This window comes from Parus major, chromosome Z (genome assembly GCF_001522545.3).
Source record: "Parus major isolate Abel chromosome Z, Parus_major1.1, whole genome shotgun sequence".
Classification (NCBI taxonomy): domain Eukaryota; kingdom Metazoa; phylum Chordata; class Aves; order Passeriformes; family Paridae; genus Parus; species Parus major.
The window spans coordinates 52,904,311-52,931,939 of NC_031799.1; the positions used below are offsets into that span (position 1 = coordinate 52,904,311).

The 27,629-nt window shown below is 40.0% G+C and overlaps 1 protein-coding gene and 1 long non-coding RNA gene across 6 annotated transcripts in view; one reads left to right on the plus strand and one right to left on the minus strand.

Moving 5' to 3' along the window:
* The window catches only part of SEMA6A (semaphorin 6A), a 126,453-nt gene that overhangs the window by 91,273 nt on the left and 7,551 nt on the right, over positions 1-27,629 (minus strand). The gene's annotated exons all lie outside the window — the stretch shown is intronic.
* Positions 11,047-15,948, plus strand: LOC117245589. Its single transcript, XR_004500400.1, has 2 exons — positions 11,047-11,583; positions 12,643-15,948. It is a non-coding gene; the product is annotated as an uncharacterized LOC117245589 (long non-coding RNA).

Below are 27,629 nucleotides of genomic sequence, written 5' to 3' on the forward strand. Positions count from 1 at the left end.
AAAGAAAGAAAGAAAGAAAGAAAGAATATTCCTTCTCTGAAGGAAGAGTGTCATGACACCAGGGACAAAGCAGAAGAACAAGAAAAGCCATCTCAGCACATTACAGCATTCTGCTAAAGCCGCAGCCAGATCTAGTACAATATAAATGGCAGCGGCAAGTCCCTTGGGACTGCGATGTTGTGTGAAGCTTCACACAAAACATTTCACTGATGTCTCCTGGGGACAAGGGGAGGCTAAAGGTCTTTTCTTTAGCTAACTACTCTAACCCTCGCATCAGCTCCTCCCAAACCAACACTTACCTTGCTTCTTCAACAACAGCAGTACTTGAAAGCCTAACTGTGCACTGCTTCAAGGATATTGCACTTGGCAAAGCTCTGGAAGTTTCATTTCTAGATAGGAGTTACTAAAACTAAACTTTATAAACCTTACTAGTCTGTATTTTTGGTATCTGAAAGCGATGAAGGCTCCTGAGAGACTAGCTGGTGTATCTGAAGAAAGGAATAACAACCACCAGACCTCAGTCTTGCATTGCTTATCACTTACTCCTCCCCCTCCCCTTATTTTGCTGACAGCAAGATGGACAATACATGAAAATTTGATTCTCGGTAAGCCGAGTAATGCAAATTAGCTTAATGAAATAGATGACTTTGTGTATGTCTCTTTGATACTGATTAAGCTCAAGTATCCACTCAGCTAATGACTAAAGCAATACCATGAGAGCTCTTGTGGAGGTGTCATAGCTATACTTCTTTTTTTTCAGTAGGTCTTTACTCAGCATTTATTTCTACCTCAGATTCGCCTGTCCAGACCAGCCTCCAAAGTGCAGGCAGAAGCAATTAACAGCTTAAGACCCGAGTGACGTAACATAAAAATCTGCAGTTACTTTACACAGCTTGCGCCTCAACATGAAAAGGAGATATGCCTTTGTGCCGCCAGTTTTCCAGGCAGATCATCAGTGTGCTGCAAGGGGCTGCTCTGACTCTGTAATTATAGCCATCTTAATAATGATCTGTTCGATGGCTGCCTACTGCTGGTGCCCAGACAGTTTAATCACTACGCATTCAGCTGTAGAGAACTAGCTATCCTTCCTGTCATTTGAAACATGGGACATGTTGTGTGAAGGCGGTGTAAATGAGCTCCCCCTGAACTAGCAGGCTAATATACTTTCACCATTTAAAGCCTAAATTATAAAATAGACCAGTAAAAGGGATAATGCATTGCCTCTCGCTACAAAAAGATGCTTCACCTCCGCTGCACTAGAGGAACAGTCACCCCTACCAAGCCCATACATATATTATTCATTGAGCACCAGCTGTGTGCTTGGCACTGTACAGACACAGAGAGATGTGCTCCTTACTCCTGAGAAGCTTTTACAGTCTAAAGTAGTGGAGTTTGGCATTCATTCTGCCTGTAGAAATCCCATTGACTTCACTATGGGGAGCAGTTGCAGAAGCAGGTATCACGGCATTTGCAAGACCCAGTGCAGTATCAACTGATAGGTACAGTGAGAGATAACATTCAAGCTGTGCTCCCACAGGAGCTGTGTTTTAGGCCCCAAGGAAACTGAAGACTGTGAAGACTGACACAAAGGGCTTGGAATATACTCGAATGTATTACGTAAATGCAAAAAGGTGATGCAGTGTCTCAAAACCCCTTTATGCTGATGCTGGCTGCATCTCCACACACCCCACTGCTGTGTGGTTGCTGTCTTAGTATTTTCTCATATTAAAATGCCTTCAAGGCAATCCTGATCCAGTAACATCCAGTGGTGGAAGAAACAATACCCTATATCCTCCAGTGCCAGGGATTTGTAAGGACTTCTAGCCAAACACTAGGAGCAGGCCCAGTGTGAGTGAGAATGAGGCATGAATCACCATCACAACATCCAAAACATATTTTAGACTTGAGATTAAATCCTACTCACAGATTTGTTCAAAGATTCCCCACACTGAAGAACAGAAGTGGCTGAAAGTATAATTCTATTTACATGTGCTGAATGGAATAACCTGGAAAGGAAACGGGGAAGAGCAAGAGCAAAGTGGGGCAAAAAAGGAAGCAGATCTGAGTACAGACACTGAGAAAAAGAGAACAAACACTGAGCTGGAAGTTCAGGCAGGTAAAGCAGGCTAAGGAGGAAAAGCTGTTATGGCATCTGGACATGGATAAATAATTGGCAAAAGGGAGAAAGCAAAAAATACGAAGATGGGAAGGCTCTTTCCAAATTAACATAGCTGTAAAAAGACCGTGAAGCAAAAGGACCTCATGCATGTGCACGTAAAAGGATCTCTAGAAATGTAGGAATGCAATTATTGGAAAAGGCAATAAAAAAAAGAGAGAAGATTCAGATGATTCCTAAGCAAATGGAAAAAAGAAAAGGACAACAGCTGGCTAGAAGGAATAAAAGAAGTAAGAAAACACATTGTTAAGGCTGTTGCTGTGTATCACACTCCTTTTCCTCTGCAGTCTGTGCTTGGAAATTTGGTCTCTCAGGTGTGTAATGTATTTGTTTCTTTATTAACACAACTTTTAAACTCATAGAAGTATTCAGAGATAGAAAAGGACAGAAGTCTCCTCTGTATCTACTGACGCTATGTAGCACAGGAGGAAATGATATTGCCTTCCCAGCAGCCAGCTCACAGGAAGGCTGCAGGTGTGAATATGATGGCTACATCAAAACACAGGTTCAGGGCTTGTGTTCTGTGTCTCACTACAGGAAAAAAGACAACTCCCTAACACTTCTGTCAGCATCTCACTGATCACAAGCCATCTAAATACATTAAAATACATTAAAAACTTTCTTAAATGCACTCGAGTCCAGTTTATCTGACATTTGGTGTCATCCATCACCATATTTGTCTCACAGATGCAATTTAATTTCAAAGGAAAGGGAAAATAGTATTTAGATCATGGGTGAGATGGTGTGGTGCACCAAACAACAATATCACTCTTGTGAGATCTACACTGAAAACCCTGGAGACTTACTGAGCCAAGGGAATTTTGCCTGTACATGAGAACTGTTCTTATGCTTCAGAGATGAAGGATTTGGTGTCTGGGCCCAGCTCCCTGTGCATGTGTGCCTTGATTTATGTAGTGATTCAGTCTGTTGCCTATAGGACTGGCACTTGTTATGAAAACACTGGAAAACATCCTCCTGCAGAGCACTACCATCTACCTCAGCCAGCAGCTTCCTTGGAGTGGACTGACAAATGGCCCAGAAGGAGGAAGAAAAGAATTCTCAAGGTACAATAAACCTCAAGGTCCAACAGAAGAAGAGCAAGATGAGGAGAAGTGAGGGAGAAGGACGGGCAGAGTGAAGGGAACCCAGAAGAAATAAGAGAGAGACTGGATATATACAGAAAGCCCAACACAATATGTACCTAACCCGCCTCACGAGAATAGGGTGGATGAATCTAACTGGAATAGAGCTCTATTTTCATACAGCTGCAAAGAAGCATGCTTCCCATGAAAGCATTATAAAACCCTCATCTTCAGGGTTGATTTAAAAATTGTAACTCAGCTGTTGCAATTTGTATCGGATTTGAATTTGGCAATCCCAGACATTAAATCAATTCCAACTGAGAAGGGGACTTACAATGCTTCATTTTACAGCCTGAAATTGTACTTTCAAGGGTTTAAAATATTTTCTACACTGCTACAGAGTGAAAAAATATTAGGTTAATTTTTAAAATGACAGTTCAGTTTAGCTGTGAATAGAGTCTGTAGAAAGATTTAAAAGATCCAGTTGGAAATACAGAAAATTCAAAATTTTTATTCTCAAAAACAAAATAACCCCCTTCACCCCCCAGAAAACCCAAACCAACAAAGCACAGATATTTAAGCAAGAACATTTAAATCCCTTGACAGTGGTATGTCACTTAGCAGCCAGCCATGCTGTTATCAAACTTATCAAATATTGCTTGCTCGTATTCAGTCATTCATTAATTTCCATGCATTTTTTAAAAATTGTGTCATATTCTACTGGGGCTGTATCTCCAACACAAGGCACAAAAGTTAGCATCCCACATGGCAAAGATCAGGAGCTGTGCACTCTTACACCTTCAAACTGTTGAAAAATACCCAAACTGTGGGTCTGGATCCTGAAAAACATAGGCAGACAAAACTGCCATTTAATTTAATAGAGTCAGTGGGAGTGTAGCCAGCAAGTCAGACCTTATGAAATTAATATTCTGCACTAGCTAGGCTGTGAGTTTACGTTATGGGACGTGTCGGGCAGCGTGAAATGCAACATACCAAATCCAGCCTCACACAGTCCTAGAGTGGGAATGTTCTGTTTATTTATATGGAAACGTTACTGCTAAACAAGCACTGAAGTTTGGATCTTAAGAATGTGTCCTGATGAAGATGTCTTTAAAAGGCCAGAAAACCACATGGCCTTTGCCTCTCTGAAACCACCCTTTCACCTGCTTCCCTGATTTTGGGAGAGGCCTTGGAAAATGAGGATCTTGCAGGCTGTGCTAAGCCAACCCAAAAATCCACAAGTTACTGGGAGCTGGCAACCACTTATATACAGACAATGTGATCACACAAGCCTTGTTTCTTTAGGATGACAGGCTAAAAATATCGCCTTTTGCATTAATTACTAAGAAGAATTTCAGCTCTGAACTACAGTGGGAATTGTACCCTTCATTGCACTGAGACAAATTTAGGGATGGAGGATGAATAAGGCTGAGCTTATCTCTGACCCCCTCTCTTGCGGATTTCAGACACTTCCTTGACCCTGTCCTGACACAGTTGTTTGTGCTTAATTTGAAACAGTTGAATTTCCTGCAACTTGTAAGCAAACAAAGCACCATCTCCGCTAGCACTTCCATCCCAGCTTGGCTGACTTTAAATAGATGAGGCTGACCAGACACTGGCCATCAGCTCAGCAAAGAAAGAGCCATTGTGTGAGAGACCCACACGCCCCACCAGTGATCCAGACAGCACACTGCCCATCACAGCCTCAATGCCAGCTTTGAAGAGGTGGTTTTGGAAGACAAGAAACGTGAACCTTCTTTGTATGGGGAAAAGAAACATAATGCAAAAATGGAAAAATAGATGCTGCTGCGTATAAAAAAATTTGTTATGCATTTACACGTATTGTAATGGGAAAGGTACAGGCAGAGGAAATACCTCAGCTCTCCACACAGGGATCTGCAGATTCTGCTCTGGAAACCAAGCCTGCACTAGAAGCTGTGCTAAATACCAAGGCAGAAGCTGCTTCCATGTCAATTAAAAGGTATGTATTTTGGCATGCAAGGTTCACACATTTATGCACAGTGTAACTCAAGCCAGATTTCCATGATGGGATGCTAAGTGGAGTGTTTTCCCCTTACCAGTGCTCCTCAACAGGACAAACACAGGAGGTGCAAAGCTGTCACCAATTGGTGGTCTTGCAGCTTATTTTTTAAAGGTTGGGAAATGTGTGATTTTTACCAATTCCCAATTTTTTTCTCCCCAGAGAATAAATCTTAGCCAAATAACTGATTGGTGAAATTCTCTTAAGATGGCTGAGTCAAACCCTGTGTTAGCAGACAGGTAAGCCATTGCTGACTAATTAGAATTGCCCTTGAGGAACAAGAAGCAAAGCAAAATAAAGTATTAGAAGAAAAAAACAGAACAGAACAGGAAAGCTAATATCAAAAAGAAATACCAAGTCTCAAATGTTTCAAAATTTTTTGTTGGCAGTTTTGTTGTTTGGGTTTTTTTTGTGGTTTTGTTGTTGTTGCTGTTGTTGTTTTGTTTTTTGCATGGGGGGAAGAGAGTGCTTTAACATTCTCCTCTTAAGAGCCAAAGCCAACTTTTACCCAGGAGAGGGATGCCAGACAGATGTGCCAAGTTAAGGCGAAGCAATATATGGGAGATTCACTTGTAGCCACCAGTCCACCAGTACATTAGCTCATCTTTGGCTCCCCCTTTCCAACCTCACTTAAGAATATTTACGACTTCACTTAGAATTCCAAGATTGCACAAGACCTCTGCTTATATATTTGCAAATCACTATTGCAATCTAGTACCTGCTTCACAGGGAAGTTATGAGCTTCCATTAATTCCTGTAATGTACTTCAAGATAATCAAATAAAGGATGCCAGGCAAGAGTATGATGATGTTATTGTGCCTTGGGAATGCTCCCTTTTCCTAGTTGGCACAATTCTACATTTTGCCTGCTTACTTTTAATCTCTCTTAGCCCTTGGGCTACTGTTTAGTGCTCTGCCTCTAAATTGAGGCCAAAAACCTCTTTGCAAATATATTTCTACTAGCAAAGTTGACTCTACTAGCAAAGTGTCAAAGTTTTGAGTGTAAACTACAGCAACTGAAACATGCCATACTGCCAGTAACAAAAAAATTCAGTTCCTTCATCTCTGCTGCAAAAACTCTTTACAGAGCTCTCTGAAAGATGACAAAGTGCTTGAAGGTCAACAATTGCTTTTGTGCCATATGGACTGAAGGCTGAACATCCCTGGGAACACTTGCAGAGATCTGGGGGTGGGGGCAGGTGCAGGTGGAGGCTATAGTGAGAGCAGCAAAGGAAATCTTGAATTACATGCTGGCCTTGGTGAAGCATACTACTAATTAACTGAAATTAGCTGAGTTTAAAAATCATGAACTTGTTGGAAGTGAAACTGGAGAATGCAGTCCCTTCTATCAATCTTACAAATATGAGGTGTCCATTTTAAGGAGAAAAAGAACAACTGAGATTTAATTAAAGAGAGATTTAATTTGAAAGCCATGATGGCTTGAATAAGTAATTTGTATGCTCATATATATAGTATGATCACAAAAATCCTGCAACACATATATTATACAACAATATATACTAAAAATACAGTTGAAGTAACTGCCAGAAAAGAGCTTGCCATGGACACAGGAAGGGGTTAATTAATATACATTGAAGATGATAATCGACCCACATAACTTTTGTCTTCCAGCGCTTAACAAATTATTGTCATTGCAAGTTCAAACACTGTAGTAATTCTAGCACACTTGGTGCTATCTTACATAGCTGGAAATCTAGGACAGGAAAAGCTCTAAATTCTGTAAGCCATAAAGAAGATTTTAATTATCCACAAGGGAATTCTCCTGTGTAGTTGTATCACACCCTTGCTCACATGGTTTTTTTGTTTGTTTTTTTTTTTTTTTTCTTTCTGCAATCCCCATTACAAAATTAATGCTCTCTTATTTAAGTGAGTTTTTTCACTCTTCCAGGTTTCATAGAATCCCTGAAATTTCAAAACAGAGCATTCAAAAATGTGCAACAAACCCTACCCTGGTAGAATGCAAAATGTGCTTTTTTGGTGGCCCAGAGACTCGGAGGACCCCAGCCCTCACTGACATTGTGCTCCTTTCAGCAGAACAAAACAAAGGACCTCAAGCTTCAGTTTACCAAAAAAAGAGCAGCCCACCTATCCCAGCAAAGGACACCATGCTAGCAGTAGTCAAAACTGTGTAGGAACTAACTCTCTGTGTTTAAATTCTCCTCTTCAGCAAAATTCCACATTAGGTTCTTCCCAATGAAGTAAAATATTCTCTCCTGGCTTCCACCAGGTTGATTCATACTTAACAATGGTATTGGCTTCAGAGGTATAATTCCTGACTTCCTCTGCTGTGAGAATGAAGTAAGTTATGTGCTTCTTACTGGAATTCAATGGACAGCTAAATGTCATGGTTCCCATTAGAAATCATATATTTTTAGCCTTTGCAGTGCTTAACACTGTTTAACACCATGGTGTTTTGCTAAGCCAGCTGTGGCCTCTACCCCTGAAATAATAAATAACATATTTAATGCATATTGTCTATTATCCTCACACTACAATTTATTTGCTATTTTCCTCTTTGCCTAATGAATTGAAAAGCCTGCTTTTAAAGTGGCTAAGAAGAACACGTAAGTTCAAGTATGAAGAATTCTTTTTTTCAAGAGTCACACTCATGAAGGTCATGACATTTCCCAAATCAAAAGACTTTCAGAATACCTTAATTTCACTTTTTTTTTTTTTCCTTACAGGATTTGTACTTCATTCTTTGTTTCTTAAAAGAGTTGTCCAGTTAAAATGCTCCCTTCTCCTTTCTGCACTCACATTTGTTGACTCAACTTGTGATGAATAATCAACATGTTCAAACAAGCTGATAAATCTGAGTTTCCATAGACCCTGGCACTTTGACTAGAGACCTGTCTGACCCTATGTGGCACTTTTATTTATTTGAAGATTACAACAAGTTATGCAGACGAAATAAGGGGAAATGCATGTGCCACTTTTAGCAAAAAGTTCTTTTGAAGGCAATGAAGGTGATGACAGATTTGAAAGAGTGCCAGCTGTGACTGGTGCATCTTTAGAGTATGAGAGGGTGTGCTTGTTGTTTTTTTTTCTGCTCAGACCTGAGCAACTGTAGCTTGGATACACTTCTTGTTAATGTACGGAAACAACCCCTGTCACTAGGGATTCTAGCTGTTTCTGGAAGCCACTTGCAAGATGAACCTGGGACGTCAAAGGTCGTCAGACTCTTTTGGTTTTTCTCATCCTCCACTTCTCTTTCTCTTTTGAGAATTTGCTTTCAAATGAAGGGTTACCCCCATCTCTACTTTCACCTTTGTCCATCATTAAAATCAACAGTAGAAACTGCAAGCTATATACATACCAGAGTTAATAAAAACTGCTTAAACTACTACAGGCTTTCCAAACCAGGAAACAGTCCATACTGCTCTTACATACACACAACTGATGTGTGCACTGGTACTTCTTCTGAATTCCAGCTTTCAGAGCTGGGAGAAGGCAGCCTTGATCCAGATGTGAGCAAGAAGAGATGGATCTGCATCAGAGGCAGCTCTGTCTGCTGCCAGTTCAGAGGTCTGAGAGCACAGACAGGGAGTAATGAAGGGGACCCCTGCTGTTTCACCCCCAGATAAATCTACACGTTCAGAACAGTCTGCCAAGAACCTGGAACAAAATCACAGTTAGTGAGAGTTTTTCCACTGACCTCACAAGAACAAGTCTTGGTGTCTCGCTGTGAGGCTCACACTCATACTGACGCCATAGGAAAGCACCCATTTTTCATTAAGATGAAGAACAGCAAAGCACCCATTCTTTTAAGATGAGGATATACTAGTGGATATTTCTGCCTATTTTGTACATAAAGTTCATAACCTAAACAAAGGCTGAAAAAGATGCAAGCTTTGCAGCAAATTATGTAGTCAGATCTACAGATGACTGGTTCCTCTGACACTCATTTCCAGGCACACACCAGAGCTTACATTTTCTGTTGCTGCAAGAATAGATAGTCATCCTTAAAAACCATTTAAGTACCAAAACAGCTCTGTAGTGATGATTATTTTTGTGTTAGAGGGTTAATAACCAAATTATTTTCAATAATACAAAAAAATGAACACAAGTCTTTTCTTTCAATGTAACAGTAAATTTTTGGTTTAGTGGTAGTTGCTGGTGTTGGGAAATATTGAGAACAAGCTGCAACTGGAACTCCAGCTAAAATCCTGATCCTCAGCCACATCTTATTCATACGTGCATAAACGATGCTCCATTTCTATGCCAGGCTTATTATTTTCAAAGGAAGTATGTTTATTAATATAATGTAGGGATCAGCAAATAAAGTCTCTTCCTCTCAGGTATCTCCTACACTCAAGGGCTCGGGTTTTCCTCAAAGACTCATTCTTTAGGCTCTCAAAGTGCCTGAAGATCAGACCTCTTAAGATGTTATTGCGTACTAGAAGGCAAGGGCAAATAATCAAGATGTAAAGTGTCAGAAATTAAGCAAAAAAGAGAAGGAGAATAAGGCACCAATGCAGTCAAGATGTAGAAAGAAAGGGAATTGCAATTACAGAGGGGGAAGGAGAAGGCTTGAAATATGAAACTATTATAGAACGAAAGGACCTGGCTGAACTGAGTAAGTATTAGAACCTTGCACTGAGATACTGAGAAAAGTCAAGGCAATTGAAGCAAGATGTAAATTCAAAGGTAATTCTTAAAACATACTAATCTTCCAAAGCATGCAGAGTTAAGCTGTGGTAAGACTCCTTCAGAATAAGATCATTCATGCAGGGGTCAAGGCACTTTAATTAAAGCCTAGTTGTACATAACGAGTCCTATCTATGTATGTGCTGGAGGATAAGTACATGACATACAGAAATGAAGATACAAGAAAATAAGGCACAGGAAAAATAAGAGCCCTGAAAAAGCCTGTTTGGCAAAATAATGGTGAGACTCCATCCTAACCAATGAGATCCTCATCCCCTGACAAGCTGTACTCAGTTTCTCCAAAACCAGCATATGCATTGCTGGTAAATTCTAAAGGTTTATTCTGCAGATTCAGGAAGAGATTACATCCTAGAAAGTTCCTGTGGATGTGAAGATCACATAGCCTGCTGTGACTAATCAGCTGGATATCCTGTGCATTACTACAGGAAATAATGAAAGCAGCAAAGGCTCTTTTCAAGTAAGAGCACAGGATATTTCACCTCCCCTGTTCCTGTTATTTTTAAAATTTAGCTGAGGAGGTAAGAGCATAGAACTCTGACACACAATGAACTGTTCCTTCACACACAAAATCACTTCCCACCTCTATCCTGACAGCAGAAGTTTGAGAGTACCACTAATTCCTTTGCAGCTACCCATGTGACACCTGGACACACGAGTTGTTTGTTTCTCTTGCTCCTTTCAGACAAAATTTTTGTGATTTTTTTAATGTAAACTACAAGACCTCACTGAATAAATAAAACAAAAGTTCCTTCTCTCAAGTAACTTGTGGAATTCTCTGATAAGGATACAGCCAGTACAAACAACTGCCTGATGTGGGGTAACTCTTTCCACCATTTCCAGCCAGTCATGTCTGGAGTCTCTATTTATCCTGATAGAAGATGGCTCCAGACCTATCAGCAGAGAATTCACTCCTGTGGAGTGCAGGTGCTGTACTCCGTAAGGCATGCAAAAATGCTGAAGCCTACTGTAATTAGTTTCCAAATCCAGCCTGACTTACCTGCAATGAGTAAAAAAAAAAAATAAAAAATGTGTTCTAAAATTAAAGAGGGTTGAAAAAGAAAACAAAGCTAAGAAATATTTCCTTATCCCTTCTTGTTCCACAGTGACAAACTATTTCTGCTTTTAAACTACAAATCAACAACAGCACTTTTCTCATCCAGCTTACAGAGGTTTTTCGATTTAGACCCTTTCAGTGCTGTCATCTGGGCTCTGGGGGTAAACTGAATGCAGATTTCTGCAGCTGAGCTGCAACGAGATTATTTTCAGACAGAGAACCGCCTGATGTTGGCACAGACCTGCCAGGCTGTGTCCTTAACAACTGCTTCCCAAAACACCACTGCATGGGAAATAAAGGCAGAGAGGCTGTGAACAATGCCTCTTTGTGTCCTACCGATTTCCAGGAACAGTAGGGCTGGCCCCAGGCTGTGACAGTGTTTCCACACACCTTTCCCCAGCACATCCCCGAGCCAGGCTTTCACAACCGAGGGCTGCTCTGAGGGGTCGTCATGCCATGTGCCAGGCTCCTGCGGGCTCCTGCCCCTCTCGGGAATCTTTCATGGGCAACGGGAACCTTCTTCTATAGAGTCCGCAGTCAAGGTCTGTAGCTTCCCTCGCTCCTTTCAAACCTTGAAAATTACAGTATTGTTACTTCTCTAAGGAAATAGTTTCAGAGCCCTGAAAATTAGCTGTGTGAGACTGGATTGAACAATACCTTCTAACCACGGTGAATTCCAGTAGGAAATTAATTCCCACTAACTGACTTTATTTCAAAAGTGTTCATATTCCACAATGGTGGGCTGCAAAAATGGTTTCTACATGAACTGAAGAGGAAAGTTTTTTTTTAATGATAAGTAATTATCAAATATTTGGCCTTCTTGTAAGGAACAGAAATATCTTTTATCATCACATTAATGTATCCACTTTACCTGGAGACTGTATCTTGCTGTTGAAAACATGAGCAAAATCTTAATATCCCTAACATCCATAAATGAATCCGATTCATTTCTGAACATTACCAGGAAATAACTATGTTTACAGTTTTTATACTCCTTTCCAACTTCTCTACAATAATACTCAAGTCAGTGAGTTCATTTCCTGAAATGTTCCATAGGACCAACAAGCATGGCTTTGTGTAAGCTTCATATTTAAGGTGAAACAACTGTGCCTACATCAAACAAGGGAGTGAGTGTATTACAACACTCTGAAAAGCAGCTTTTTGACGCTGGCAGAGCCTTGTGCTGACTGAGCCATAAAGGTTCTGCACAAAATCACCAAGCGACTCCTGGTAAACCTCTGCACACCGAGCTGTGATGATGCTCCTCCTATTTCTGCACTCCAACACCTGCATGTAGTGGGGCAAAAATACTGCTCCTGGTCAGCCTGTGCTACAGGAGCACCTTGCCGCTGTGGCCACAGGGCTGCTGCAAATTCATTCACCAAACAAATTTATTATACCAATTCCCAGCTCTTTAGCAGTTTGTTTTAATGTGTCATTGCTCGATGTGCTAGTAACTGTGGAACGACCCTCAGTCTTTTCACTTTTTCTGTTTTTTTTTTTCTCAGTCAGCCCTTATTCAGTAGCTTTGGTTCGTACTTTCAAACACAATAGGATTGATTATAAGATACAAGTTCTGAAAACTTCTTTTTTTTTTAAAGGGTAACCTGCAGATGATACCTCTTTCCCCAGTCAGAGTCTGACTCCTGATGACAAATTTCTTGCAAAAATTTCAAGAATCTAACTGCAATGTCACTGGTCTCATATTCCATATGAGTGGCAAAAACCAATTTCATGAGAACACGGCGTTCCCAATTTCCCTCTAGTGCTGCCATAGCACTCCTGAATTTTAAAGCTATTCTAAGAGTTTCTTCTCAGAAATGCAGACTCACTACAAGACCCCCCAGAACCTAAGATGCTTTTTCTTGGTTTATTTTTCATTTAAATATGCGAAGCAGATGCAGATGTCTGCTTGCATTTTTCAACCATCTGTTTTAATAACTAGCTACAGGATGGACTCTACAGTGACCTTGTTTTCCAGTCTCCAAGTATATAGATGAAGCTGTTTAAAATATGACTTAAATTCAATGATTGACTTGCAAAAAAAGAGGCCTGGAGTCTGAAGGCACACTAGTAGTTTCACACACTGTCTGCTCAGATGAAATGTCTCCTTTTTTACACTGGCATACCTGACAATGAGTAAACAGCAACATCAAAGTTTATAAAGTCTTTATTTCTTTATTCACCAAGTTATCTTTTGTTTTAAGACATACACTTCTTTGAAGATAACCTAAGACTCACTATAAGATTACTTGCCAGCTAATGCAAAGTATATTTACATCTTTAAAGAAAAGTTTTCCTGGGTGCCAGTGTTGCTAAACCCTGCAGTTTTTTATCACAAGGCTATATAACATTGGGTATTTTCTTCGATGCTCTGGCTTCTGAAACCAAGATACTAAATTAATTTTGCAAGAATAAGAAGGCTCTTTGGTCCCTCAGGAACATTCTGCAAGCTTCCCTATTTCATCATTTGAATATCTGATCAGGAAAGCTTGGTAACACCATGTCTCTTCACATTTCCAGAGCCTCCAGAGAAACAACACTCCTATGAATGTTACGAAATATTTTGTGACGTATTTTATCACCACTCATCAGAGACCCAGGCTAAGGAATTCAAACCATGGATAGGAACGAGCTTTCCAAGCACCACTTCTTGCAGACAGAATTGGGCTTGTTCTGGCTCGGGGCAGAGCCCAGCACAACCCAGCAGAGCCAAGCAAGGAGTGGAGTGGGTTGGGATGGCAGCACTAGATGGGTTGATTCTACCTGATGCCAGTGATTCATGGGGATTTTGCATCAACAGAAGTTTCAGGATGCATTTAAAGAAAAGACAGTTGCCACCTATCCTTTTAAGTAAAAAGTACAGGTCTGTGGCCCACCCTGCCCTTGGAAAGCATCCTGCACCTTACAGTACCATCAGGACTCCTTGAATATTCAGCAGTTCTGGAAGTCATGACACCTCCCTTAAGCCTCCACAAATGCAAATGAACCTAAACCATAAGAGCAAACTCCTGGAGAAAATAAAACTCTTTATTTGTAAGAGAGGAAAAATTACCAAATACATCCCAGGAAGACATTCCCTTCAGCATTAACCTTTACTATTCAGCAAATTAATAAAACCTACAGATCCTTAGTATTTCCATGAAGAACACAGACCTAGCAATTAATAGTGAACCTGTTCATGTCCCTATGCAGAAAAAAATATTTTTCCGTGTTTTGAAAAAACTGGACAATATTTTTAATGGTCAGCACCAAGCCACGATCACCAAATGGATCAGAATGAAAATAACTGTAGGCAGTGTGCCTTCCCTGTGCGTCCACTTTTCCCATGTACAGGTAGAAAATAGGTCCCAGATAATTAACTCATATTCCTCTTCTGCACAGTTGTACAAAGAAAAATTATTTAACTACATTTCCATTTTACTTTACAAAGTCTAGATCAGTGCTCCTACACACGGAGTATTAATGAACTACCAAGCAAGAGAAAACACATCCTATATAACATACACACTTTCAACACCTTTCACAAATTTTAATGTCTTCAGATTTTCATAATCTCAATGCAATTTATTCCTAACACCACTTTCCAAATTTCAAACTTTCTCACTGGGAAGACACAAAGGTGAGCAGCACTTGCTTCTGGTCTTGTCTCTCTGCAAATGCACCATCGAGCTTGATGGCTTCCACACACTCGGCAACCAGGACTGACAAAAGGTTACAAATGGATCTACTCTCAGCTGTTACTGGATACTGCTAGACCTGCAGCCCTTTGATTCTTAGTCTTGAAATTAGGATCATGAAGTTAACTGTGGGAAGCCAGAGTCATTTCACTGGGAATGTTCATGGAAATTACTGTGTTACCAGGGTGGCTGATGGTAACCTCAAATTTCCCTTTATTATTTTGTTGCCTGTTTCCAGCCAAGAGCCAGGGTAGTAACATCGTATTGTTTTCATGCCATTTGCATACAGAACTCCACCAGTATATCTTTAGCTGAAGAGCAGACAAATACACATGTTACAATCTCCATATACCATCAGAACACCGACATGGGGATACTGGCCATTATGGCCAGTTCACATACCCTGCTATCCCATCCTTAGCAACAATCATGAAAAAAACCTCCAGAAAAGAGCCAAGAACAGAAGCAATACTGAATACTTGAAGCATTTCACAAATTTAAACTGTCTTATGACTTTGTGCCATTTTCTACATATTTTTGTGAATATACAAATTTAGTGCTTTAGCTACCTCGCCTCTGTTTACAGAGGTGGATAAAGAGGGGAAGAAAGGAAAAATCTGTAACTAATTAAAAATTCTAAACCTCAAAATGACCTAGTCTGGGAGTTCTTTTAGGCACATTAACGCTATACTTCTGGTACTTCTGTGTAAGTCACATGGCTGGCTAGGAGGCAAACAGCATGTTTCTCCTTGGAGGTATGGAAATCTCTTTCTCTGCATACTGTAGAGCACTGATGCTTGATAGGGAGGAGTGAGTGAGCAGATACAAATCACCTGGGGGTCCAGCCATCTGCCTCTCACCCTACCAGATCAGAGGATCTCAGCTTTAAACCTATTTCCTGCCTCAGCAAAAAAATGTGTTTTACCCTTGGCAAACGTACATCCAGGTGGAACTCTCTTCATTCTCTGGGTAAAAAGTCAACCTTCCTATCCCAGATTGGGCTGTTTGTTCATTTGGTGTTTTTTCTCCTTGTAAGAAAATGCCATCTGCCTAAAACTGTTCAAAAAGGCTGAAATGGACAAAAGTAATATAGAAGAAAAATTAGGAAGCACATGTACGGTGGTCAAAAATGTGTAACAAATGTTATTTGACTTCTGACTGTCATTCATCATGGATATCGCTGAGCACATCTGGCATACACAAAAACATTAAAAAAGTCCCTTTCCATTTGACTTATTTTTTTTATTCTTCTAAATTGTAAGTGTAGTCTGGGTTAAACTTTACTTTTTTATCCTTTTTTTCCCCCTTTTTATTTTTTTTTTTTAATTATATTGCATTATCTGGCTTAGAAGGAACAAAACAGTATTTCACAAACTTTATTTCAATGTTGATAAAACATAATACAAACTCAGCAATTGCTTACCATATCTTTTCCCTCAAGACCACCCTGAAATCCTAAACAAGTCAAAAGGGCCATACTGAGAATAAATATCAAAGACACTGCCAAATATGCCTTTCTATTTAATTAGCAGACCAGCTCATTAGCAGAAGAGCTGTATAGGAGAGTTTGCCTGCAGCCTTGCTGACATCAAGGACTGCAGAGAAGTAGGCTGCAGTCACACACGTGGAAAGCCAGCCAGCGCTGGCAGCAACAGCAGTACGTGGCAGAGCTGGGGACAGGGACGTCTGTCCTCTAATGCAGGTGAAACTCCACAGACACTCCGATGAGCAGTGAGACTTGGCATCTTTGTGGGGCACCCAAGCAATGGATTCACCAGCACAGAGCACAGGTGGCAGAGCACATCCCTGCTCCACCAGCTGGGAACCTTTTGTGGTGGGAAATGTTCTTTTGCCTCTGTGGGACACTGTCTTGTCCCTCAGAGCACCACATGGTGCATAAACCAACCCAGTCAGGAGCGGTAAACAAACACTACCATCAGAAAACATGCAATATCCGTGTGTGTAGGGTGGGACGACTGTCTGCACCTAATCTGCACCGTGAAAGGGAATAGCTCACAAAGAAGACTTGGCAGCCCACTTCTGGGGTTAAACAGCCAGTCACTGAGCAGCACCATTTATTACTGGGTTAGATTTTAGTACTTGCTCAGCACAAAGCAGCTAATACTCACAGAGTGCTCCAGGAACTGAAAAGACTATTTGTCTGAGCTAAAGGCAGTTCATTGCAGCCTCTCCAAGAAGGAGTGTGTCCACATTATTATTGTTGGGATGTTGTCGAGGATATTTAATCTTAAAATAGCTTAGTATAGTTTCAGATACCAACAAAATCTTCATTTACAATAATTTGAGGATTTCTTCAACACTTTCCTATTGAGAAAGTAAAATCTGGGGGACTTATATAGTCACAGCTGTTACTAATCAAATTTAAGAGAGTAATGTGAAACAGCGTGTTTGTGCAAGTTCATAATCACAGCAGAATTAAATCATTTTTACAGAGCATTTATTTGAAACGTTCTATACACAAACTTTGAATATGGCAGAGAATATTTCCCTTGCAGTTTAGGTTTGATTTCATTCCTGGAAACCACTATAAAAATCCTGCTCACTTGCGGTAGGGTTCTTTATTTATACTCAGTTTTAGTTTTAAGACCTGTGACAAACACCAGATTGCTCACGTTCATCACGACAGAGGCAGAGTCACTACACATCCTGCCCTGCCTCCTGGTACTACCCCGCCAGCATAACACACTCCTGGCTCACTCTGGAGCGGCCTGCTCAGCAGGTTTCCCCTCTGTAGGCATCCAGGTCTGGAGCTGGAAAAGAGGCTTTGAACTTCACAGGCTCCTGGCACATCTGCAGTTACAGCCACAGTGTCATAATCACTTCTTAAAATGATGATCCTTGCATCGATGTTACTCGTTGTGCACTGCAAAGATCAGCCCTGTACTGGTTGTCTGTACAAAGACAAGTTCTGCTCATCTTGGCAAGAATGTTGGATCCAGCAGAGACCTGGAGGTCATCTGCTTCCAGAGTCACCAGCTTCTCCCTTTCCCTTCCCCACCCACAGATCCTCTCTTTTAAAAAACATATGCTGCTGATTTTTTAAAAAGGTATAATATACCAAAATCTAACTTTTAGGGCTTTTAATGCCTGTGTTCACCAGTCTTTTTCTTCTCCAATAAGTCTACCGAGTATTTTCCTGAACAGTGCCAGGTGCAGGAACTTTTTAAAGGAGGTTTTACTTGTTCAGTGGAAACTGGCCTAAAGCCATGAACTTGTTCCAGGCAGCTGACCAGCCAGCTGCAATGGGTGATGCCAATGCCCTTTCCTCATGGCTGAAACATGGCCACTCACCACAGGCCTGGCAAGAAGATCACACAGCCCATTAGCAACTTCCCTTGAAACACACAAATTGGGAAAACTTCTTCATCTCTTTGCCCAAGCCTTAGTACAACTAAATGGCTTACTGTCCTTCTTTTTAATGTCTCTTATCTCTGCATTCCTGTGTGACACCCTTTTTTCCCCACAGAACAAAAAGCTTTCTCCAAGCCAATCTCTCAAGATCCTTGGCAGTGATTGAAACCTTCTTTACCAATAGCTTGTGAGAGAGGCTGGAGTCTAGTGAGATTTCTGAGGGCAAGGAGAAACATGTGGGGATGGAGGAGAATCACATCTGGACTTTTTTTTCCTCTCCTACCTACCAAATTCTATGTGGAGGGTAGAGAAATCAGGCAGAGAGACAAATTATGTCACTTCATCTCCCATGGGCCATCTGTTTTTTCCACTCCAAGCTTCCTATACACTTAGATAATGACAGCTCATCAGAAAGGAATCATCCCATGGCATACTGCTGTTTTGTAAGACAGAGAGCATTTTCACCCTGCCCTCCTCTCCTCTGTTTAGGCACTTCAGCTTTCCCTCTGCACCACTCCGACTATTGACTTACACCTATTCCCTTAATCCATCTCTTTTGAGAAATCTTCCACCTCTCAGCCTTGACCTTACAGCTACTTTCCTTGTCTCCTATAATCACTTTTTCCTTAAAAGTTACTCAAACATATCTGAGTTTTTCCCATCACTCCTGGGAGAAGTTGGGAGCTAGCAAGAGCAGTACGGTACCACATCTGCATCCACTCATAGTATCAAGGTTTTTGGGTTTCTTATTGACTTAGTCTTTATGTTATTTTTTTCAAAGATAATATTTTTGAAAGATTATACTTAACAAAAGCACTGATATGACTCCATAAATTTAACTTCAATTTAATTCACTGGAAGGATCTCTCAGAAACAACCTCATGATTAAAATACTTTGAAGATTCAGTCAAAAAAAACAAAAAAAACAAAAAACAAAATCTAGAAAATAAAAAAGAAAAAAAAATGGTCAAGTTAAAATGATACCTCAGCTGGGACCATCTGAGTGATTTTACTATGGAGGTAAAAAATTGCAATCTCTCCTGCAAGCTCACTGAGCAGGTGTTAACCTGACATATAAACTTTTACAAATATTATTAGCACTTCAAAGACAGCACAAATATTGAAGTAGATAAATGCTCTATTACTTACTCTCCTCCAATATATCCTTAAGCAGGACAACACAGCTTGTCATCTTTTGCCTGCTGAGTTAAGGCTGAGAATATGCATTAGGTATGATGTATTCAGTTCAAGGAAAGGGCTTCATTTGAACTGATAACAAGTGAGAATTTTTCCTGCAGTTAAGAGAGAGATCTAGTCCTTACTTTTCCATTTAGACATGTAGGTTCCAGAAATAAGTTTAAGCTTTTTATATCTCACACTACAAGATAAAGTTGCAATGGAGTTTTAAGCAGGGAATGATGGCAGTGACTTTTAGATGTGCTAGTGTTTTCTAAGTTTACAATATGGCCAAAGACACCGGCTCTATTTCACTCAGTTTCACCTGTTGATGTGGATAGAAATAGTCTTGTATACTCTTGGGAGATCACAGTTTCCATCATGAGTGTCTGATGAAATTTTACGGACAATTCCACTTATTTCTTAAAAGCGAATCAGTCTAACTAGTTACTACGAGCCACCTTGTCACTCAGTGGCACTTGTGTTTTATTCTAGCTGGTTTCACCACACTGCTGCAGAAAGCATTCTTCCTTGTCTGAATCAGCACAATCTAAGTTGGAGCTGGCAGCACGTTGCCAACAGATCCAGGGCTGCTAAGGCACCACTCTCAGAAGGATGACTTGTGCTACAACACATTCTTCATCAGTTTTGTTTGTTGTCCCCAAAATCCAGAGCACTCTCCAACCTCCCTACTTTCCAGGCTATTCACTGAATATTTAGATAGTCTTGGAACAGACAGCTTGAGTCTATGGTTTGTACTGAGAGGTGCTGTCTCCCAGGCTTGACTTCCTTAGACCTGAAGTTATGAGCCTGCACAAAGTAGAGATCTAAATAAACAAATGGTCTGCAAAACCTTTCGGTTTAGCATCAGGTTAACAAGTGTGAGTGAAGAAATCAGGAAACATCTTTAGTTGTAAATAAGTTTCCATGCATCACCAATGCATTTCCCATGCAACACCATGATGTACTCAGGAAGGAAAAACTAGAGTATTTTACAATTCATTTGGCAAATATGATTTATTTGTGTATGCATTTGAGTGCATCTGTAAAATGTCCCCAGACATTTTACTCATGGCACGTTGAAACATGAAAGACTCACTATTTTTTAAAATAAAGTGAGACCTGATCAGATGAGACTGAAGAACTACGAGCTTTCTCTGTGAACACATTTACCTTCCTTCTACATACAATGCCAGCTGCTTGACAGCAGCTTTCTGCTCAAGGCTCTGCCTAGAAACACCTGCGGGCTTGCAGATCTAGGACTTGAGGTATGGGTTGAGTGGTGAGCAAAGGTGTGAATTCAGGTCAGAAACAAGCACCTGTTCATGGAGCAATTGCAAAGCGCAAATACACGCCACATTTTCAGAAAGGTCTTCCCTAGACACAAACCACAGTACTCTGGAAAAATGGATCTGGGGAGGGACACAACAGACACAGGTTTAGAGCCACAAGAAGCCTAGAATCAACACGAGTGACCACAATAATCTTGATCTGCCAGCTGTGTCCCTCTGCTGACTTCTCAGCCTGTGCAGACCTGAAGAAATCAGCAGGACTGGGAGCAGAATTAGTCCAAACACAAAACCTGTTCCATGTGTGTTTTGTTTTGAAGTAAAAAGACAAACCAACCTACCCACCACAGAAATAAACAAGCAAAACATAAACAAGAGCATGCTAACCTCTGTGAGTCCTTCTTGTTAAGTCTTGAACGCCTGGGCTTGAGTCCTTAATGCATAAGCAACTCTTGAATGTCTAAATATATAAAAAACCTTCCAAAATCCACATTTTTATCCTCCCTGGATCCATAATGAGTATTGTTAAGAAAATGAAGCCTGAAAGATGTTATGTCTCAAGGAAAACACAAATCAAATTATTTGAAATAACTCCTGAGGTCACATGGGACTGACATGAGGTAAAATTTCTTATATAAATGCACACTATTTCTCAAGAAAATAATTATTAAAAAAAACTACTGGGAAAATTGAAAGTTAAAATTTTTATGGATCAAGCCAGTTTTTAGCTGATTTTTAAACAGCTTTTAAAATAATTACTTAAATTACTATTTCTTTATTTTTTTTAAACACTATAACAACATACAGCTGCTGCAGTCTATTTTTCTGCATCTTGCAAAAACCTCAGATAATTCTGGAAGCTCTTTAAACATGAGAGAGTATTTAAATACTCTTTTGAGCTACAGAAGATATACTTCATAGAGCAAGGGGATGTGGTAGAATTACTGCCAGAAGCTATTAATTGGTTTGCATCAGTATCTACACTTCTGTTTGAAGAGGAGGTAAAAAAAAAATGTTTAAAGGACATGGAATATCTTCCTCTTCCTCTCCTTGTCTCTCCTCCCAACTAATTTGCCTTAACTTTATCTGTGCTTTTAGCCTCCCTTCCCTGTGAGTATTGAACAATAGAGCTCTAAGAGAAAAAAAAGGTCGAGGTAGACCAAATGAATGTTAATCTGGGACACCGTTTTGCTAATAAGCACAGCCGTTTTTTCTGCTCAGTGCAAATTGTACTATTCTGTGTTCAATTATGTTGCATTTGTGTAGTTTGGCTGTCTTATCTATGCTGTAGGGCTGAGCAAAAGGGCACACCCACTGAAACCAAACACGAATTTATTTTCTGTAAAAGCGGGGCTGAGACATGAAAGCTGTGAAAGAATCTTGTTAGCAATTCTCTGTGTAGGCAGCATGTTTCACTTTAATCATATGCATTACAGCCTCTACCCCTCGCTTCAAATTCACTCCTAGAGCTTTTCTGCACATCAGTTTGGCTAACCCACTTTCTGATGTTCCTGCCTCTGTATAAGAAAGCTGAAGACTATTCTTTTTACGCTGCGAGCGGAGCAGCAGGACCGCAGCGGGTCGGAGGTGGAAGGAGCCCCCGAGGAGGAGCCGGAGCGCTGCCGCTGTCCCCCGGCCGCCTGCACCGAGCGCTGCCGACACAAGAGGGCAGGCGACAAGCGACAGAAAGCGCCAGCAGCCAGCGCCGGCCAGCCTCGACAGCCAGGCAAACTCACATCCAGCGTCACAATGGATGCGAGCGAGCTCCTCTCCTGCCCCTCCAGCCAATACACTATTAGCTACAGCGGTACCCCCGCATTAAACACTGTATCGAAAAGAGAATGTTCTTTTTTTCCCTTGAAACCTGCAGCGATTTATCAGGCCACCCCTGTAACGGGAAGAAAAGTTACTTTGCGCCCTTCCCGAGATTTGACGCGCCGTCTAATGAGAATGCGACAGATTCTCTCTCAGTGTATTCCACCCGCCGGAATATTTAAGGCTCTCCCCACCATGAATGTATTTCGGTAAATGTGTTGTGTTCATTCTTACACAACCCTGCTATTTAAATGTGGGTAGCTGTTAGAGCAGGCTGTCATACCACGACTGTCTAGAAGTAGGCAGTGCAGCAGCGAAGTAGCACACCAGCCCCCCTACTTACACGTTCTCTGCTGGCTTACTGCTGAAAAACTTCCAGTGCTTGAATCTTTGAAGCTAAAATACCAATTCAATTTATAGATCCATTGCAGTCCCGTGCCTTCTTCATTGTTTCGATATTTTTATTTATTATTATAGGTATTTTGAGCTTGTGACTTAAGCTTATTTAAAAAAACAACTGACCACACAGCAAAAAAACCAAAAAAACAAAACAAAAAACCAACCAACCAACCAAAAAAAAAAAAAAACAAAAAAAAAAACCACAACCCCCCCCCCCCCCTCCAAACAAACAAAAACAAACCAGGAATTAATAACTCCTAATAAAGTCAGCAAGGTTTATGTCACCAATACGAACAAGTCAGAGGTTAGCTCTTCTAGACAATCTCCATGCCTAGTATAAAATAAACATGGAGATGCAATTTGATGCAAAACTGTGCCCTCATTTTCTGTTCGATGCTAACAGATCAAAAGTTAGATCCTGCTAACCTGTGTTTTCTTGTCTCCACCCAGCTCCCCTTCATTTATACACATAAGCAATGTAATTGGTTCTGATGACATGTCCATATAAACTGAGGACACTCATTTGAGTAGATAGTTGGTTATTTGTAGCCTGGCACAAAGGAGGAGGTGAGGAGTAGTCCTAAAAATGCAGTGGTTAAGAATCTGTGTAGATGTTCCAGGTTTTGAAAAGTTCTTGAAGTTCTTAAGACTGTGACAACAATTAATTCTTTTATCTGCTTCAATCTAAAAGAGATTACTGACCATTTATGGGGAAAAAAATTTAAAAGTCTAATTAATTGATTTGCTCTTTAAAGTAATTGTGTGGAAGTGTTCTTACAGACCACTTCAGACATCAGCAGGCATTATATAGACTACGTTTTCCACCCCTTTGCAGAACGTCACCAGCATTTCGTCATACCAATATGTTATGAGAAAGGGCCTGGATGAATTGCCTCTCTCCCATAAACAACACTGGAGCTGGGTGTTCTTTCTTTGTTTTTTTGGGGGGTTTTTCTGGATATTACCTCCAGATTTCAGCTACACAGGAGAGATTATGGCAAAGATGAACACAAACAGAAGCAAAGTTACAAACGGCACATTGAAAAGGAATTAATATTCACGAGTCAGAGAAGTTACTCTATTCCACAAGTTGCCTCATATTTTCAAAGTCTTTCTCTGACAGACACTTTAACACACAAATGTAGTACTCTTAATAATGTTTTGACAAATCAAAACTGCATTTTTCTCATGATCATCCAGTCATCAGCCGTCATCTCACACCTTCAGGCCATTAGCTCCATGTTGGCTAAATCTGCCTTTTGGATTATATGTGTTGTTGAACAAGAACAGGATCTCTTTTCTGTTTTTGTTTTTTTTTATCTTGGGAAAGGAAGTGTTCTGGCAGCACGTCTAGGTCTTACGCGTAGAACAGGATAAAGCAAAAAAAGTGACACCAACCTGAAATACACGCATCTTGTGATAATATTAATCAGTTTCTGAACCCAATGAACTTTCCCCATGAACAGAATTAAAAGGAAACACCTTGCAGATAGTAATGAAAAAGTGCAGTAACTCAGGCAAAAACTTTTCCTTTTCCCAGAGCATACAGGATCTAGTTCTTAATTTATTTTTCAAGAGAAACACATTCCTATTTCAAATCAGGAATAATTTTACTGGCTCAAAAAAAAAAAAAAAGCATTCTAAAGCATCAATACTTTAAAGTTTGTCTTCTTACTTCTTCATGAAACCTGACATACCTCTCTACTTAAATTTCTTCCCAAAAACAAACAAAAAAACCCCAACCAAACCAAAAATTCTAAACAATGTATTTCTAGGAAACAAAGTTCTACTGCAGGGACACAGGACTTATGTTACATAATCATCTTCACATAACAGAGTACAGCAAATTTTAAAAAATCAATTTAACTGTGATCATTTCTGATTTAATACGGTTTGTATTTGCAAAAGCTGTACATTTGTAATTAACGAGTACAAATTATTCAGAAGTGGAATGTGTAGAGTGCTATTAGAAGTTTATACACATAGTACAAAGTTCTGTTCATACACAAAATTAAATTCAGAAGTTGATTTTAAAGCACAATGCCCTTCTTTCATTAGAGAGCTCTGATAAAAAGCCAGTAATATAAAGACTATGACCTGAAGTTCAAGATTGCAGTTGAACAGCCTCTAATCCTCTCTATATAATAAAAAAGGCATTTTTGACTCAAATACAAGCCAAGCCTGCTTTAAGCCATGCTCATGGCATGAAGTACCACTCAAGAAAGATAATCCCATGGGACTCAGCCTCCGCTCTTCCATCAGGCAACAGACAGCAGGCTGAGCCCTGAGAGTGGAGGTTCTGTTGGAAAAGGCGTGTCATCCCATCCTTTTCCACGCCGTGCTGTTTTGGGACAGGATTCCCACACACACCCAGGCATGCAGGGCAGGGCTCCAGCTGCTCTCCAATCATTCCTCCCCATCCACCCGCTCCAAAGGACCAGTGGGATGGCTGTGCTCCACCCACACCCGCTGACCAGCTGCAGGCACCGGGGGAGCTTTGAGGCTGAACAGGACACAGTCCTCCTCTCTCTTTGTTCATAAGCTCAGCCCAAAACGAGCATCAACCTTCCAGGAGCGCTCAGGTAGTAAGATGCTGTTGAACATATGTGAGACTTGCAAAGCAAATGCTGTGACGTAGCTTAAAAGACACAAATACAACAATTACTTTCACAGAAATTATTATTTTCTTTCCTTGATATGGTTAGTATATTTGATGCTATAATTCAGCTGTTTGGGAATGCAGAAGAACCTTTATTATCAGCCGTTAGTAAACTGAAAGAAAGTGGCTGAGTCACCAACTCATGTTTTTAAAAGATACATAGAGGTATACAAAAGATGTGTACATGTAGGCTTTAGGTACATGGATTAGTGGTAGACTCAGAACTGTTAGATTAAGGTTGGACTCCATGATTTTCAAGGACCTTTCCAACCTAATTAATTCTGTAGTTTTATACTGGACTCTAAATGGCACAAAGGCTTGTTGATGGGTGCTGAGTAGAAATACATTTTTACCCTCCAACTGGAACCAGAATGGCTCTTTATACTGAATATTGACTTATCACTCACTTTTCTGTTTCTTGGAGGCAAAAAATAAATAGCAAGCAAAAAAATTCCCCCACCAGTGTTGAAGAAGGTGCAAACCTTTCCTTATAGAACTGCTTAAATTAATTTCTGTGCAGGGGAATCCTATACCTAACCTGAAAGTAAATGGAATATAATAAATTCTGAGGGAAAAAAACACAACAGAATTTCTACGTCTACAGGTTCTGATCCAAGATATTTCCTCACTGTTACAATTCTCTTATTCTATCACTACCTCTCTTCCAAAGGGAAATATAAAACGATGGAGGCATGTGATTCTGTCAGTCTACTTGAGACTGACAGATTCTGAGTTTACCAAGAAAAAGAGTGGGATTAATTTTATGCAAAATATGTGTATACAACAGAGATCCAGAAGATTGTAAACCAGAAAATTCCATATTATGTGAAAGTATAAAATTACAAATACAGATTTTGTGTGCATCTACCAACAAATGAAACTTTGAAATTCCTGTCAAATTCTTGGACTTCATTTGCTGAGTTCGTAGTGCTCCTGAGGATTACATATAATGGGCACATGTTCTCAATCTGCTTGTTGATCTCACTTAAAAAATTGACAAGATTGGGAGGTAAAGTCCCAAGGTGAAGCTTTCAAACTAATCTTTGATTGCAAACTAACCATAAGAAAACAAAAAAGTGGCTATTTTCCTGATTAATTCCAATTATGCTGAATTCTTTATTCTCAGTTGTACATAGTTTTAACATTATATTTTGACTGATTTGAATAGTCAAGACTGGCTTTTTTTTTTTTGTTTGGTTGGGTTTTTTTTGGTAAAACAGAAGATACTTAGCAAGTTTTTCAGCACTAGACTCAAATTTCTTGATTAGAACTGGAGGGATATCACACCATTCTGGACACACTGTAAAATGCAAAAGAATTGGGATTTAAATATCTGGTCAAGCATGTGGCTTACTACTGATTACATAGAAGTGATGAAGATTTCTTCTCAATGGGAAAAGAAAAAGGAAACCATTATTTGTTTACTGAGATATGGTTTTGCATCATTTTATATTATGCATGACAGACAAATCAATTGATAGCACTACATTGACAAGTCAGTCTTTCAGCTACTTGCCTGTTAGACGTATTTACTACTCTACCATTTTTCTCATTAATCAAAAAAGCTATTTCTGACATCTCACAGCTCATTTCTGAAAGTATGTATGTTTTAATGCTGAGTTTATGAACAAATATTGAAACATCATTGAAAAAATACTGCCAGTGCAAACACAGCACTGAAAGAGCTTTAGTTCTGTCTGAAAAATGTTAATTTCCTCTTTTCTACTGGTAATTCAAGCTGCTCTGCAGCTAACAAAAAGGTTCTTATTGTCTTATTAAATTTAAGGTAGCAATAAACATTCCATCTCAAACGTGGTATCATACCATATGTAGCTGGGTTGAAAGGCAATGTGAAACAAATTACCTGGATTGCTTAGGAAACCCTAAATGCCCTAATTTACCCAACCATTTATCAGAAAAACTAATGACAAGCCTAGCCTTTTTTGTTCTTGCAATGGATAAAGGTAACCATTAGTCTGTGATGTGTACGTTTTTACCAGCAAGACAAACCAAAAAGCAAATCTTGGGAGTAAATATCAGCTGGACATTCACATAACAAGGTCCAGAGAGACATATCCAGAAGTTTCCGCTTTTAATCCAACTCTGAATAATGTTGGATGCTGTTCTCTGATCCTTCAGAGTTCTTCTACTGCCAAAATAACTGCAAGGCTTGCAAGTCCGAATGTATCGTAAGCCTT